The sequence below is a fragment of the Macrotis lagotis genome, chromosome 1, assembly GCF_037893015.1.
Source record: "Macrotis lagotis isolate mMagLag1 chromosome 1, bilby.v1.9.chrom.fasta, whole genome shotgun sequence".
In the NCBI taxonomy this organism is placed as follows: Eukaryota; Metazoa; Chordata; class Mammalia; order Peramelemorphia; family Peramelidae; genus Macrotis; species Macrotis lagotis.
Window position 1 is genome coordinate 561,513,720 of NC_133658.1, and position 17,186 is coordinate 561,530,905.

A 17,186-nucleotide genomic window follows, 5' to 3' on the forward strand; every position below is an offset into this window, starting at 1 on the left:
AAGTTGAATCAATACAAGGAAACAATCAGAAAAAAACTTAGATTATTATCTATTGATGTGACATAATAGGAAGAGTACTGAACCTGGAATCAGGTAGATGTGACTCCAAATTCAGACTGAGAAAGTCATTTAAACTCTTGTCTACTTTGTTTCTTCATCTGTAAACTGAGGCTAAAATGAAATATTTGTAAAAGCTTTCATATCTTAAATTGACATATAAATGCTAATTGCTGTTATTATTAATATAATACTTATTACTATTCTCATTTTTAGTACCTAACTGGTACTATAGAGATTATTCCTATAGAGATTATTTGACTTTTCTGAGAGTCTTATTTATAGAAGCTCTGTATCCAGAACCCAGGTATTCTAATTCCCCTTTAGGGATTTTTCTGCTAGCCATTCATAGTTCCACTTATGCTTAAATATTTGACTTGATTTAAGTTTTTAGCATCACTTATAATTTTTATTGGTGGCTTAACATCTGTAGATCTGATAGTGTATTTTTAAATTCAAAAGGTTAAATAATAAAATGCTTCAGTGGTCAGACTAACCCAGAATTCTATTTTCTGATTATGACCATTGTGAGATAGCTTAGAAATACAAAATATTAATGATTTTTTGTAGTATGCCACACAATGGAGAGAGATTTTTATGCCCCTTAGTCATCATGAATTAAATTACTGTGAATACTATTTATTAAGTTATTTTCATGAAAATAGGCCTCTATTCCTGATTGAACCTAATGATTAGTCTTTACCCAGAAACAAAGAATCCAGTAGTTTTGCTCTGCATAATTTCAGATGCAATTCTTATTAGTGTCACATTCTGATATCAAAACTATAACCTAAGAGCTTAGTATATGTCTTATACATACTGTATAAGACAATCTCTTTGTAAATGCACTTCATTTGGGGGAATAATATGTATCAGAAAAGGGTTGTTGTAAATTAAGTTTTGATGAATCTTACCGTGTTTTAAGTGCATTTTAAATCTATCTTTTATTTAAGGAATTCTATTATAAATCCTTTTGTAAAGTGCAGAATTATTTTCCCTCCCCAGTTATCTTTTGTGCAAATTCTTATTTTCAGTTTTCTGGTTTCTTTGGTATCTCAGGAAAAATTGAGGAGAGCTCCCCCCACCACCATAAAGTCAAACTCCTGTGAGGAAATGTGAATGAGGACACGAATGAGTTTCATTTCTCTCTCTATTAAATTTCCGCTGGAGATCTTGTTGACTCTCAAAGATCATCTCTGTGCAAATCTCTTTATCTAGGATCAACCTCTTTCCTCCAGTCATTATATCCAATAGCCTTTTAGACATTTGAAACCAAATGTTCTTTAGACATACTAAAAATCAACCCAACCAAAACAGAACTCATCTTCTCCCCAAAAATATCCCCCCAGTAGTCATCCTTGATTCCTCACTGTCATTCCCTATATCTAGCTTTCTGTCAAATCCTACTGATTCTGTCTTCAGAACATCTCTTCTATATCCCCTGTACCTTTCTCCTCTGACATTACTGCTCTCCTATTGCTAGCCTTCATCACCTCTCACCTGGACTATTACAATAGCTTTCTGATTGGTCTCCTTGAATCAAATCTCTCACCACACTAGTCCATTGTCCATTCAGCTTCCAAAGTGATGGTTTTTTCTTTTTTTTTATTATTTTCAGTTCCAAATTCTAGACTTAGAATCAGAAGTTATTGTTATTTAGTCATTTCAATCTTGTACAACTCTTCATGACTCTTTTGGGGTTTTCTTGGCAAAAATACTGGAATGGTTTGCCATTTCTTTGATCTAATTCACTTCAAAAATGAGGAAACTGAAGTGAACAAGGACAAGTGAATTTGAATTCAGGAAGATGAGTCTTTTTGACTTCAGGTCCTACACTATTTACTATACCACCTAACTATCTAGAATCAGAAAACTTTACTTAAATTGGGGCCTACACTTAATACCATATTGAACATGGTCTATGAACTTGAAGTAGCTGCAGTGGAGGCAAGAGCTCCAAAATTAGAATTGTAGGCTTTATTTTAGATCTGATCTCTTCTAATGTAACCCACAGTATGAACTTGGTTAAGAGAATGCAAATTACTCTCTGGCCTTCAATTTCCTTATCTGTTAAATAAGGGAGTTGATCTATGGTCTCTAAAACTACCTCCTCTACCCTCCCAGTTCTTCACCCAAAATCTAATCCTAATCTAAATTTTTATCATTTTCTCATCTATATAGGAATAATAGTTGTATGACCAATTTTATAAGAACACAGCAAAAAAAATAAAATAATTTGTTAGATATTTTATATGCCTTAAAATACATGAAATTTATATAATTTAAATTATACACTGTAAATATTAGTTATTTTAAGATACTTATGGATTCCTAGAAATTATTGTAACCATTCAAAGAGATTTGACCTGCCTATCCATAGAGGAAAGACAAAATAAATGAGGAATGTCTGTTGCCAAGACTGTAACATGAATTCGAATAGCCAATTATAAGTATCTGTGTTTGACACAGATAATACATATGGATAGTGAGATGATCCACTATTGAAAAAGAAGTGGGTAAGCTAGATTGATGAGAAATTCCATTACTGCTTCAAACTTCTAGTGAAAGCAAAGACTCATTTGAGGAAAATGCTTGTTTCCAGTATTGCTGAATAACAATGAAGGTAAGAGAAGAATTAAGGATAATTATGGAGGGCAATGAAAAAAGACATGATGGATGTGAGCAGAATGTAACATAAAAAATGAGAAATAACAAGTGTCATCGCAGTATTATATGATTGGCAAAGAAGATAGACTGAGGACATAGAGAATCAAAATTCTCTTTGAGTTTCTCCTTGTCAGGAGAAAATAAGAAAGACCAACTGAACATGGGGGAAGACATGGACAAGGATGGTGTTTGATGAATAGGCTTGGAGATGTGTTGTCATCTGTAATAGTGAAGGAAATTAGAGAAATGATAGAAAAGATCCATTTGAGTGCTGTATTTGGACTCTAGATAATTTGAAGAATTCAGACTTCTGTTGCTGACTTCTCAGGACTTTTTTGTTTAAGGAAGAATGTGACAAGCAATGCTTGTCATTTCTTATTAAAGCCTATATGATTTAATCTCATACAAAGAAGAATGAATGATCAGGTGAACCTCATTGCTCTGGGCCCTGAATTTTGGGGACCTGAAATGATAAAAGGACAAAGCCAACAACACCCAATGAGTTAGGGAAGCAGGAGGTTGTCATTGTCAAAATGATAAAATATAGTGAATCAGTATATAAATCATATTTTCATTAATAATCTTTTGACACTTTCTCCAAATATAGCTGTATCTAATCATTTTAATCACTTTTCACCCTTTTAATATGTTAGTGAGGTGAGAAGAAGAGAAGTCCCTTTAACATCCAGCTTGTTTTTTAATGACTGAAGAAATTGTGGTATTTGAATGTAATGGAAAACTATAGAGCCATTTTATTGTTCAGTCCTTCAATTATGTCTGATGCTTTATGACCCTTTTTAGGATTTTCTTGGCAAAGATACTAGAGAAGTTTGCCATTTCCTTTTCTAGTTTTGTTTGGTAGATGAGGAAACTGAGACAGAGTTAAATGACTTGTCCAGAATCACAGAATATGAAGTATCTGAGGCTGGATTTGAATTCAAGTTGTCCTGTTTCCAAGCTAAGTTCTGTTTCTACATCACCACCTAACTGCCTCATTTTGTCATTAGAAATAAGTAGATGTATTACCTAGCTGTGTGGCCTTGGTCAAGTCACTTAACCCCATTGCCTTGCAAAATCAAACAAACAAAAAGAAATAGATGATTTCAAAGAGATAAAGAAAGACTTGTACAAACCAATAGAGTGATTTGAACAGAACTGAGGGAAGAACTTATGCCATTATATCAATAAAATAAAAATGAACAATTTTGAAGACTTACATAAACTGACGAAGAATGAAATGAGCAGAAGCAGGAAGATAATTTATATCTATTATGCCAGCAGTGCCCCAGTATGGTCTAGCCAACTCACAAGAGTTCCTTAGTATATTTTAAATTTTTGAGGTAAACAAGGTGATGTTCGACATCCTTAGTATACAATGTAAACCTACTAGCTTGAGGAACTTCATAATTTCAATATTAGATTGAGTTACATTCCTTTTGAGAACATTCTTTAATGTTTATATTTATTTGTTCTTTTGTCTATGTCAGTAGTTTCTTGAACTTTTTTATTTACCACATATCTTTTCAAAACTTGGATTTCTTGTGTTGCTGTGATAAAAAGAGCAAATAGCACAGAAAAATCAGTGTTAAACAGGAGAATGGCAATGTCCTTTCTGAGCAGTGCTCAACAGTGGAGACATCGCATTAGTAAGTAATTGTAGTCATTTGAGAATGTGGTAAACAATTTTTTTTCCTTTCAGTTTATTGGTACTGTTTCTTTCAAATGTCTACTAAGTTGTTAGGCCATAAATACTCATTAAGTTGTTTAGACGTAACATTTTAAAGATGGAACTCTCCAGTATTTCTTTTGACCTTGAGGTTAAAAAATTAATGAGACATTAAGGCTATCTTGAGCAGAGAAAGTTTGGGAACCCCTTATTTATATAATAACAATAACTGTTTAAAACAAAACAACTTTGAAATCCCTAAAAATCAGTGCAATGAAAATTGTTTGTTTGATTTAATGATGAAGCATGCTACCTACTTACCATCTTCCAGAGACATGATAGACTCAGTATGCAAAATAAATATATTTTAAGGGGTATATGTTCTAACTGCCCTCAGTGACTCAGTGACCCAAGACAATTCTGAAGGACTTAGGATGAAAAATGTTTTTCAACCCTAGAGAAAGAACTGATAGAATCTGAAAGCATATTGAAAGCATATGATTTCTTTATTTTGCTTGCATTTTTTTTAATCTTTCACAACATCATTAACATGGGAATGTTTTGCACAACTATACATATATAGCTTATATCAAATTATCTTCTCAGGGGGTGATTGGAGTGGGGAGAGAATTTGGAGCTCAAAATATTTTTAAATGTCAAAAATAGTTTTTACGTATAATTGGGGAAAATAAAATATTAAAATTTAAAAAAGAGTTTAGGGGAGGAGAAAAAGAAGAAGAATGGAAAATATAAAGGGAAAATAATGAGTTCAACTCTGGACATTTACCATTTCCTTCTCCAGTTCATTTTTCAAATTAGGATACTGAGGCAAATAGGGTTAAGTGACTTGCCCAAGGTCTCACAGCTAAGTATTTGAGACCAGTTTGAACTCAGGAAAGATGAGACTTCAAACCCAGCACTCTATTGTACCACGTATCTCCCCTTTCATTGTACAATGCTTTCTTTTAATGCAGATAGGAGGTATCTGAATGCAAAGTCATATTAATGACTTTATATTAATGTAAGCATCTCCAAGTCAGTACTTTGTTTAGAAGATATTACTTTGTACTTTATAGTTCATTTTGTACAGATGTGACTGCATTTGGAACACTGAGGCAAAGAGGGCTTAATATTTGCTCTACATCACAGACAGTGGGATATAGTCATAAAAAATGCTGAACTCCTCTACTAAAATTGTAATAATGGTATCCAGGTTCCAATTGCAGTTCTGCCTCCTGTGTGACCTTGGTTAAGTTGCTTAATTCCTCTAGACCTCAATTTCCTCATCTGTAAAATGAGGGCGTTAAACTAACTGACCTCCGTGGTCCCAACTCTTAGGCATAGATCTACTTATTATCCTAACTCCTGGTCATTCAGTAATATTTACATTCCTAGTCAGAGTAGGTACTCTAGGCTCTTAGAGTATTCCGTGCCTATTTTCAATTCCTTGTTTCTGATTTACTGAAATGTGCCCCTCTTTATCATCTTACTCAGTGAGAAATGTCTCTTCTGCGCAGAGTAGGCCTACAATATTAATTGTATTGAATTATCTTTCAATGAAACTGCTTGCTTGAAAGGAAGACACTTTCAGTATTTCTCCAGTGACTTTACATTTTCATTTTTTAAAAAAAGCCTTAAATTTTTAATGTAGGATCAAGCTCAGCTTTTATCACTTACTGTTTCATATTTCAGTGCCTTATTATAAATTTACTTGGTTTCCTTAAATTACCTCGCTTCAGATTGCAAAATGTCTCCTTCAAAGTTGGTCTCTGGTAGAACTAATTGGCTTCACTTAAATATTCTTTTTTTTTCCTGTTTCCAGAGCTATTTGAAATATGCAAATGCAGTATTAATTAATGAGCAGGTAAATATCAATTTAGATAAAGTAATTCAGAAACAGGTTGAAAGAGCCAAGCAATGTCAAAATGACATTGGAGTGTCATGAAATCCTGCTAGGATGATATTTCAGGAAGAAGGTGTTTAGGGTATGGATAAGAAATTTAAAAGAAAAACCAAAAAAAAAAAAAATAGATGGGAGAAAGGAAAGGAATATACAATTTCACAAATTAAGGAGAAGAGGATGTAACAAGGATTAGAATGAACCAAAAAAAAAGTTTTAGCCTGAAGAGAGATTTAGAGGGGAGCACAAATATCATCTTCAGATCATTGAAAAAGATTTCCCTGTAAAATAAGTGTTAAAAATATTTATTCTACTTGGATCCCAAGGGGGAAAAAATAGGATCACTGGGCAGAAATTAAAGGAAGGTATATTTTTCTTCAGTATAAGAAAGATCTAGAATTAGAGTTATCCAAAAATGAATGGGCTGCCTCCTGTGATACTGAGTTATCAGCCAGTGATATTCACAAAGAGACTGGATATTGTAGATTATGGATTGTGGATGTGGTAGAGTGTGATAGGAGGATCTCTGGGTATCCTGAGACCCTTTAGGGGGTATCTTTGAAATCAAAATGATTTACATAAAAATACTAAGATGAATTATTTTAAAATATGTTAAATATAAATAAACAAAAGTTCTTTAAGTGGTGGTCAAAATATTCAACAATTTTTAAGGCCTGAGATCAAAAAGTCAGAGAACTTGTTATAGAAGACTTTTATAATTCATGTGGCATTGACCAGCTAACCCTTGAGATCACTACTATAATTATAAGGCTTTGTGATTCTATGGTTTTTTTTTTGAAGAATGAGCTAAAATAAGCAAACCAAATAACCCCACAAAAAAACAAGACCTTAAAAGTGAATTCTTTTACATTTAAATAATAACCACAAAATAATGACAAAGTCAATTAAAGTCATAAAGTCAACTAAAATAAAGACAATTAAAAGAAAATATCAATATTTAGACTATTTGATGTAGAAAACTAATATTTATCTTATGTATATTATATTTGTATTATATTTGTATTATATATGGATTATATGTATACATATATATAGATTATATTTGTGTGTGTATGTTTACATACAAGTGTGAAGGCTGCCAAGCCCTTTCCAGGGCTGTTTTCCACCTTTGATGTCCACCTGTACCACCTCTCACCTGTGACTCCAAGAAGCTGTAGTACGCACGGCAGCCACACTGGTAAACTGTTTTAGCAGATGCGTAAATCAGGGTAACTGAGGGGGTCTCACACCCATCCAGTGAGTTTAGGGAGACTATCTACCCCAAGATATGAAGTCTTCCACTGGTGGAATGAATGAATGAGAACGATTCATTCCAACGAGCATGCAGGCAGCTAAAGCAGGTGCTGTGGAGCACTTACAGTTTGGATAGACATCAAAGATGCCAAAGTCATCCACTGCAACTAGAATCATCACCAGTTGTCTTGACTCTGACTTGCCCCTAGACCATGATGATTTTGGAAGAGAGAGTGAGGCTGATGACTTTGTGCAACTTTGCCTCACTTAAATCCAGTTCATAGACAAATCAAAAAATATAACCCATACCACTTTACCATTCCTATCTCTAAGTCCCGTGGCAACAGGCAAATGATGAAGCAGCAAGTGTAGATACTCTGGGAGCCATGGTGGGGCACACAGGTGGGCTAGGGCCATAGGGCTGTTTCCCACTGAAAGCAGTAGTGGGATTCGGCAGCCCCTGGGTGACTGAGCAGCCCTTTTAAGGAGCACATTGCTCACCTCCTGATGCAAGGAAGGGACTAGAAAAGGCACCTTGAAAATTGTTTGTTTATCCAACCCTGGCCTGATTACCTCAGCAGGTGGAAAATCCCACACTGTTGTTGAAACATTCAGAAAGAAAAGTGTACAAAGACTTCTTCAAAAAAGATTCCACTCACCATTGGACTATGGAATGTGCACATACTCATAGACCCCACAAGATCAAATAGACCTGAAAGACAAACAACTCTTGTTGTGAGAGAACTCAGCAGGTATCATATCCAAATAGAAGCCCTGAGTGAAAGAAGACTGGCACAGGAAGGACAGCTGACTGAAGTTGAAACTGGATCCACATTTTTCTGAAGTGTCTGAAATTCCAAATGAAGAAGAGGTTTTGAATGCCATTATGCATTTTTTAAGTGGCAAGGCACTTAGTGCTAATTCTATTCCAGCTGAGATCTACAAAGTGGGGGAAGGGTCCATTGCTCATCCAAAACCTGAAATTTTCCAGGGTATATGGCATGAAGAGGTTATTCCCCAAGAATTCAAGGATACCTCCATCATCCATCTCTATAAAGTTAAAGGGAATAGATTGTCCTGTGACAATCACAGGAGTATTTCTCTTTTAATTATTACTAGTAAGATTCTTGCCAGAGTCCTTCTCAATAATCTGATCCTTCAGCTGGAAGATGGTCACCTTCCTGAGAGCCAATGTGGTTTCAGAGAGGGTCAAGTAATAGTGGATATAGTGTTTGCTGCCCAACAACCTCAGGAAAAAATGCCAGGAGCAGAACAGAGGTCTGTATATAAAGTTTGTAGATCTGAACAAGGCATTTGATACCATTAGTTGTAAGGATTGAGTATTGTGGACAAGTTCACTTTCCTTAGCAGTGTCCCTTCCAAGCAAGTAAACATTGACCATGAGATTGACATTCACATTGCCAGAGCTAGTTCAGTATTTGGGAAGCTCTGAAAGCAAGTGTGGGAGAGAAGAACTATTAGACTGATTACCAAACTGAAGGTCTACAGAGCTGTCATGCTGACCTCATTGCTATATGTGAAAACTGGACAGTCTACCAGCTCATGGAGGGGCAGGGGGAAAGCTATACAAAGGCACTAAAGGCCTCACCTAAGAACTTTGGACTGCTCAACATGGTGTGCCCTCATCAGTGAGGGTACTGTACTCTATGAGGAAGGCAGAATGGAAGCAGCTCAAAGGAAGCCTTTAAAGGAACCCAGAGTTCTATTTGTTTGTGCTTGATCTGTGGCTGAACATTCTGAGCTCATATTGGTCAGCTTCAATTACAGTCAAGCACACTATAACTTGTTTCTAACATAGTGATGTCATTTTGGACTTCTTCAATAATGAAGGACAAGAACCAACCACCGACTAACCATTCATACATATATATTTACTTTTTATTCTCAGAACCTAGTATAGTAGTGAATGAATGAAACTGAACAATAACATGTAGTTATAGTTGGCACATATGCTCAACAACAGTACTTCTAAAAATTTATTTTAGAAGGTACTTTTCTAAAAAAAACTCAGTTATCTTGATAGCCTCCTTTTTCTAATAGAAATTCAAGTGCATTTCATCTTATCAAGTAGTTGGCACAAGATATTTTAAACACCCTGTATATGTGCTTATATTTACATAATGAATATTTGATATTGTCACTTTGGATGATGGCTTCTAAATTATCATCCTCTATAAAATGAATCCTTATGATTCTCTTCCAGATATTCTATATCACAAAAATGATGACATCTACATACCTTGAAAATTCAAATCAAGTTTTATTTTTTTTCTTCAAATGTTGAAATAGCACCATCTTTAGAGTATGATTGCCAAATTATCACTTTCACTACATGGATCTCATTTGCCAAATTTTGGTATTAAACTAATTCAGGCGATCCAAAGATATAATGAGTTTTAACAGCCCTCAATACTTGATAATAGAGCAAACCATGTAATCAGCATAAGAGTTTTGCAAAGACACATATAAAATAGAAAAGTAAATGAAAAAAAATGAGTACTTCTGAAGCATTATTATTCAATTTTAACATGAACAAAGAATGTGTATTTGGAAAGAGAAAATTTCTAGCTATTGCTTTAAGTGATGAGCAAAGGATAAAAGCAACAAGACATAGTGGATAAAAAGCTGAGCTGGCAGTCAAATACAAGCCCTCTCTTTGTTTCATGACTCTGGTAACTCATTCAATTTCTCAGTGCTCAGGCAACCCTTTTTTAAAAATGCGATACAAAGACAATAATCATGATCTGTCCCTTTCAGAGACTTTCCTTCTCTTAGGTTCACTATACAAATGAAACCATAGGAAAATATCAAGTTAGTTTTAATATATTATCTAGTAGACTAATAACATGTTAGTTTTTAATGTATAGCAAGATCCCACAGCACTCCATTGTCACTTTAGGAAACCCTGTCCTGATCAAAGAGTTCCCTTTGTGAATTATTTTGTCATCAATACTTCCATGTCAGTCAGCATGCAAGGGGCCATCAGGTAGTAGATGGAACACTAGACCTGGAGTGAGGAAGATTTATCTTCTAAGTTCAAAACTGGCCTCAGAGACATATTAATTGTATGACTCTGGCCAAGTCACTTAATCTACTGTTTCTCTCTCTTTTCTCACCTGTAAAATGAGCTGGAGAAGGAAATGGCCAAACACTCTAGTATCCTTGCCAAGAATCCTTGCCAAATGAGTTCATGAAGAGTCATGTGTGGAAATACTGCAAACCTTTATCGCCTGGTGTCCTCTAGCACCAGAGTTCTGTTTTACTAAGTGCCACGGGAGTGGGAGTGGACCAGGGACTGGGGAGGATATTTAAGCACTTGTATTTGGTTTAATAAATGGAGATCTTGGAGAACTACGAGAACTTTAAGGAGAACTTGTCATCCTTGTCTCCCACCCCCTCAGCATTCACCCAGGTAAGGATAAGTTAGCTGGCAGGAACCTAACACTTCCTGAGCAGCTAATCTAACAGAAACATAACACAAAATTACTGAAAAACAAGAGAACCACAACTGATTATATTCATATGTTTCAAGGAATTTTTCTGAAATCTGATGGTTTTCAGAAGTACGTAATCTGAAAAATGCTGCAATATATTAAAATATACTCTTCTTATCAGAGAAGAGAGTCTGTAGAACCCAGAGGATGAAGGGATGGAAAATAAGCAAAGTAAATGAAGAGAAGATAAAGAAGACATGGTGATAAAGCTCAGGTAGTATATGAGTCCAGGCCATCTTGAGAATTTTAAGGGTGAAAGGGAAATATCTCCTCTGTTGTTGGACAAAAATGTTCAAAGGGACTTTAGTGGTTACTGTCAGAGCAACTGTAATTACCAGTCTGTATGTAGTATTCACATTGAATGGCAAAAGCACTTTTTCACAACTCATAAAAGTTTCTGACCATTAGAATATAACCCATAAGAAGTTAAATTATTATATTTGTAATGTGTTTCTATCCAACATATTTAAAGTGTTAGTATGCATTCTTGAAGGAAGTGACTGTATTTTTCTCTTTTTCTCTCCAGTTTCTGGTCATTGCCTTTCATTTAGTATCTAATAAATGTTAAATCACAATGAATATAAATAGGAAGATTGAAAATGGCAAAGACTATAGGGACAGAGGAATGAAAGTACCTTGATTGGGATTTGCTTCTGCTTGGAGGAAGATGAAATGAAGGTGGACCAGAGTACCAAATATCACCACATGTCATTATAACTCAACCTCTCTTCATGAAACATTAGCTGAGTAGCAACTACTCAGAAAAGAAAAGCAGATTTGTAGAGAAAGGGAAATAAACACAAATATGAGAATTATAACTACTAAAGGACCAGGCTCCTCTTGACCTGGAGGGAACTGTGTCTGTCTCAGTAAGTAATAACCATTAACACTGAGGCTATGGCTTTCAAAAGTCTTTTACTTTTCTGAGATCCCATGTATTATAGCATATAAAGGCTCTTGGGGAACCTTCTTGTAGAGAAGAATAACTGCTACCAACAAGGCCATGATGCCATGAAGGAACAATGTGCATAGGGCCCAAGGAATAGCTACTCTAGTTCCTGAATGCAGCACAAAATTTATATATATAACACTTAAAACATATCAGCCGCCTAGGAGGGATATCTCTAAAACTGAAGTATAAAAATGTGTTTATACCATTATGAACTTAGTCAAGCCAAGCTGAAGGAGTAAAGAAAATCCAAATGGGCTTCAGTAGGTATCTTCAGGGGACTTTGCGGGTGGTCTTCAAATATTTAAAGAGTTGTCATGTAGAAGGTGGAATAGATTTATTTTTCTTTGTCCCAGAAGGCAAATGTATGGATGTTAGTGTTAGATTTTTGTCTTGATATAAGCAAGATCTTAATCTTTGTTGTTCAGTCATTTCAGTTGTGTTGAACCCTTCATGTTTTGGAGTTTTCTTAGTAAAGATACTGGAATCATATTTTGTTTCCTTCTCCAGATCTTTTCCCATTGAGGAAACTAAGGCAAGAAGGATTAAGTAACTTGCCAAGGATCACACAGATAGTAAGTGTGTGAGGCCAGATTTGAACTTCCTGAAACCAAGCTCTATCCACTGCACCATTTAGCTCCTTTAAAATTTAGAGTTATCCCAAAATGAAATAGACCATCATGGAGAAGTGATGGTAGGATAAGAGAAAGAAAAAAAAAAGAGAGGAGTCAAAAACTGAAAAGTCATTTAATTCAACCACTTCAGTTTACAAATGAAGAAACTGAAACCAAATGTGGTTAAGTGACTGCCCAAAGTGGAACAGATACTTATTTAAAATCCAAGTCCATTCCACTGTACTTACTTTTAACTGGAGAAGCTTAGTTGGTGGTAGTAAGTAATTCTTACTTATTTATTGGATTCTTACTAATGTAATTCTTGATTTGTGTACAATTGGATGACCTTTCCAACTTAAGACATTGACTCCATCATTTTATTACCTAATAATTATAATATTACCTTTCTTTTCTATAGTACTTTAGAAGTTAGAAATCAATCAACAAGCAATTAGTAAGCACCTCAACATATCCAGGCAGCTAGGTGGTAGAGTATAATGTCAGGAAGACTTGAGTTTGAATCTCCTCATAGATACTAATTGGTTGTGTGATTCTGGACAAGAAGCTTAGTTTCTCATCTGTACAATGAGGGGGTTAGAGTCAGTGACCTCTAACTTCTCCTCTTGCTATGATCTTATAGGCCTATGTTCAGGCACTGTACCAGGGGCAGGGGATAAGTGAAAATTGTCCCCATTCTCAGGAGACGTATTCTATTGTAGACTATAATATATATCTATATTTTTATATTATGTTGTATGTGTGTGTGTTTCTGCTTATGTAATCCTCACAGATATCTATGAAGCATATACAGAATAAATAATAGGTAAAGGGAATTGTCTAATAAGAAAAACAATGTCCAATAGGTGGTATGGGTGAAGAGCTTAGGAACAAGATTATTGCTAAATGTGCAAATTGATATTCATCTACAAAGAGTTGATAATTATACCCATGTAAGATAACAAAGACACCAAGACAACAAATGTAGGGAGATCAGAGGGCCAAGGACAGACCTTTTTGTTATACCCACAGTTAAAATATCATGGCATGATTGCTAAAGATAGAGTCAGCTAGGAAGGCTCAACAGAGAGATGCATCATAAAAATCCCAAGAAGCATGTTTGTCCAAAAGAAGAGGATGATGAACAGTGTCAAATGCTGTGATTTTCAATTAAGATAATTGTATATAAATAGTCATATAGGAACCCAACTTGCACCTGAGAATGGCCTCTTAATATTACCAATTAAAATACAAATAAGGTCCTCATCCAAGAGTGAGGGAAGAGGATGGTAAAAAAAAAAACAAACTTTTATATCCATTGTTATAGCCATGTGGAAACCCTGAGAACTAGGCCAGTCAGAGAACAGACATGGAAGCCCAGATAGAGAGGTTATTTACCCACGGTCACACAAATGCTAAGGGGGTAGAAATGGTTTTCCTGCTCTGGACCCTGCATTCTGCTAAACCACACTGTGTTTCCATCATGTTACAGGAACAATCTGGAGGAAACAGGACAACCAGTAAATTAAGGGGGGCAGAACACAGATGGAGGAAGCAGGAATGGGGTCCAGTTAGCATTAGACTGGGGTCTACAGACAAGGTAGAGGAGAGAAGGGAAGCTAAAAGGAGGGAAGTGATACCTGGGAAACAGATAGCCCAAGGTCAGGGACCAAAGCCTTTCATTTCAGGCCATCCTTTCAAGGCTGCAGATTTTGGGTTCTTTTAGAAATCACTTTCTCACACTTCTCATGTGTTCAGCACAGAGGTAAATAGGTGGGAGGAGGGGCATACACCAGAGAAGAAATGTAGCCTTCCTCTTCTTGTATAGGGCCTCCCAGTCCCAGGCTTTATTTGTTCCCTAGGAAACACTGTAGGGTGGAATTTGATTAGCTGCGTTGGAGGTGGGTCAGTTGCTGCTCCTATTTCTAGTGTCTGATGTTTTGTGCAAGCCAAGAAAGCAAATGCAGCTAAATTTCTGGATTTTATGAAAAGCCCCACTCCCAGGACCCCAGCCGAGCTATCCCATCAAACTCATTCTAGGGACTTGAGGTTGAATGCCATAGAGATACTACTCAATGGCCAATTTGAGATTTTAAAAACTAGTCGCAGAAAGGTTTGTACACATGGCAGATATTGGACCTTTCTGGCTGCCCCAAAAGGATGAAAAGCATGAGACATAAGAACTCTTTTGCTCACCATTAACTATCCTCAGTTTAACAGCTTCACAGGAAGTGAAGCATAATGACCTAACGCAATAAATGTGCTGGAAATTATCTGTTTGAACCCAACTGTGAGATAGATGTTCTTGGAGTTCTTGTAAATCTCTGCCATTGTTTACTTATGTTTACTGATTTTACAAAAGAAGTTCCAAACACTGGCCTTAGAGTTGGCTATGTTTGGCACTATCGCATTTTTTCCTGAAGGTTTTTCTTTTTAATTTGTAAATTAAATACCATGCAAAGTAGTTATGTCATAAAATTCAAACTGTGAGTTTGAGAGCTTTCTATAATATATGAGGCTTTGTGGTGGGGTCTGGGGAACCTTTTTTGGCCTAATTAGTTCAGGATTGACTTTTTATTTTTATTTTTGACAGATGCTGTTCTTTTGAGTCTTTAGTTTTTCAAATTCAGCCTGAAAGAGGATGAGTAAGTTGATTTGAAGTCAAGGGACCCAAATTTGAATCTCATTGCATCTTTCTACTTGCTAGTTAGTAGGGAACTTTAACTTAACTGGGTCTTTTTAAGAACTAACATTTATATAGCTCTTATCATATGCCATACTTTATACATTATGCTTTACTATTATGATCTCATTTGAACCTCAAGCTAACAATAGGAGAGAGGTGTTATTATTATCATCTCCATTTTGCAGATTATGAAATTGAGACAAACAAATGTTAAATGACTTGCACAGGCTTACTTCATAAGAGTCTGGGGCTGGATTTGAATTCAGGTCTTCCAGACTCTAGGACTGATGCTCTAACTACTGTGCCTCCTAACTACTTTTTCCTGATCTGGACGACAAGGGAATAGAACTAGATACAGAGGATCTCTAGTTCTTTTCTAATTCCTCTTTTTAAAAGATTTTTTTTATCAAAACTCTCTCCTCCAAAAAAAGTGAGTCTACATTTTAGATATTTCCTGCCCCCTACACACACACACACACACACACACACACACACACACACACACACACACAGTGTTCATAATCTGGGGAATCAAATCTAAGTCGAAAGAAGCTAACATGCTATTTCACATTTTCATTCATATATTCATGTATTTCATTCATCTGTTACCAAATAGAAAACAGCAACACATAAATCCGTAAAAGGATAATTCCTTTAGAACAGATTGTTTGGAAAGGTTTTTAAATGCCGTAATATCAATTATTAATCTGTACTATCAGTGCCTTAGAGCCAGTTCATAATGATTCAAAGATTGCTGAGTCCAGTCCAATTCATTCAGTACAGGAATAGAGACTATACTCCTAATCCCCCTTGGGAGTGGAATTTTCCTCTCTTGCTATAGATCAGCACTTTGCTTTCAATTTATACTCCTAATCAGAGTTGCCTAGAATATTTATGTGATTTGCCCAGGGTCTTAGAGTCTTTAAATTTCAGAGGTAACTTTTAAATCTCAATATGCCTGGGTTTGAGGTCAATTTTCTATTCATTGGTGTATTGTATTCTATTCACTGGGCTTGGAGGCCCAGTAGATAGAAAGCTAGATTTGGAGTCAGAAAAACCTGAGTTCGAATATGACCCCTGGACAAATCACTTAACCCTATTTGCTTTAATTTCCTCTTCTGTAAATGAGTTGCAGAAGAGAATGGCAAACCTCTCCAGTATCTTTGCCAAGAGAACCACAAAGGGACTTATAAAGAGTTAGACATGACTGAAATGATTGAACAATAACAACACTAAGGAAACTGCCAAAATTATAATAATAAGTATGAGGCAAATAATAATAAACTGAGGCAAATGTAGTTAAGTGACTTGCACAAGGTTATACAATTAATATCTGAGACCAAATTTGATTAAAAAGAAAAGGATTTGCTTATTATTAAGGTTTTTTTTAAAGATACCTTGTCAGCATGATTGTTCAACTACTATTTGAGATCTTTCCGGCAAAATATCTGAGGATAGGATATAAGCAAATGTTCAAATTTCAAAATGGGAAGGAGATAGATTTTTCCAACTATAGATCAGGAGTTTGAACTTAATTCCTAGTAAAATCCTCAGAATCACAAAATTTCAGACTTGAGAGGAATCTCAGAAGCAAATTCTGTACCTTTCAGAGAATCTTGGAAGCAGTTGCATAATAACATTCAAAACAAGGAACAACAGAGAGCAACTTTCCATGGTATTCATGGCTGCCTAAGGGCCTGGCAAGTAGTCCAGGGTGGATTACTAAAAGTGAAGTCTATGAACATTTAAAAAAAGGAAAGAGGTGATCCATCCCATGTCAGCCTAAACTTGTTTCCTTTTTTCATACATTTGTTTTTTAATTTTTATTTATTTTTAAAATTATAATTAAAGATAGTTTTCAGTATTCGTTTTTATAAAATG

General features: G+C 35.5%; 1 protein-coding gene and 1 long non-coding RNA gene across 2 annotated transcripts in view; both read left to right on the top strand.

Moving 5' to 3' along the window:
• NECTIN3 (nectin cell adhesion molecule 3) overlaps positions 1–17,186 on the top strand; it is a 177,361-nt gene that overhangs the window by 117,273 nt on the left and 42,902 nt on the right. The gene's annotated exons all lie outside the window — the stretch shown is intronic.
• Positions 1–17,186, top strand: part of LOC141507094 (uncharacterized) — a 59,077-nt gene that overhangs the window by 40,692 nt on the left and 1,199 nt on the right. Inside the window, exon 2 of the long non-coding RNA XR_012474075.1 lies at positions 15,213–15,264. This is a non-coding gene — a long non-coding RNA (uncharacterized LOC141507094). The remainder of the gene's footprint in view (positions 1–15,212; positions 15,265–17,186) is intronic.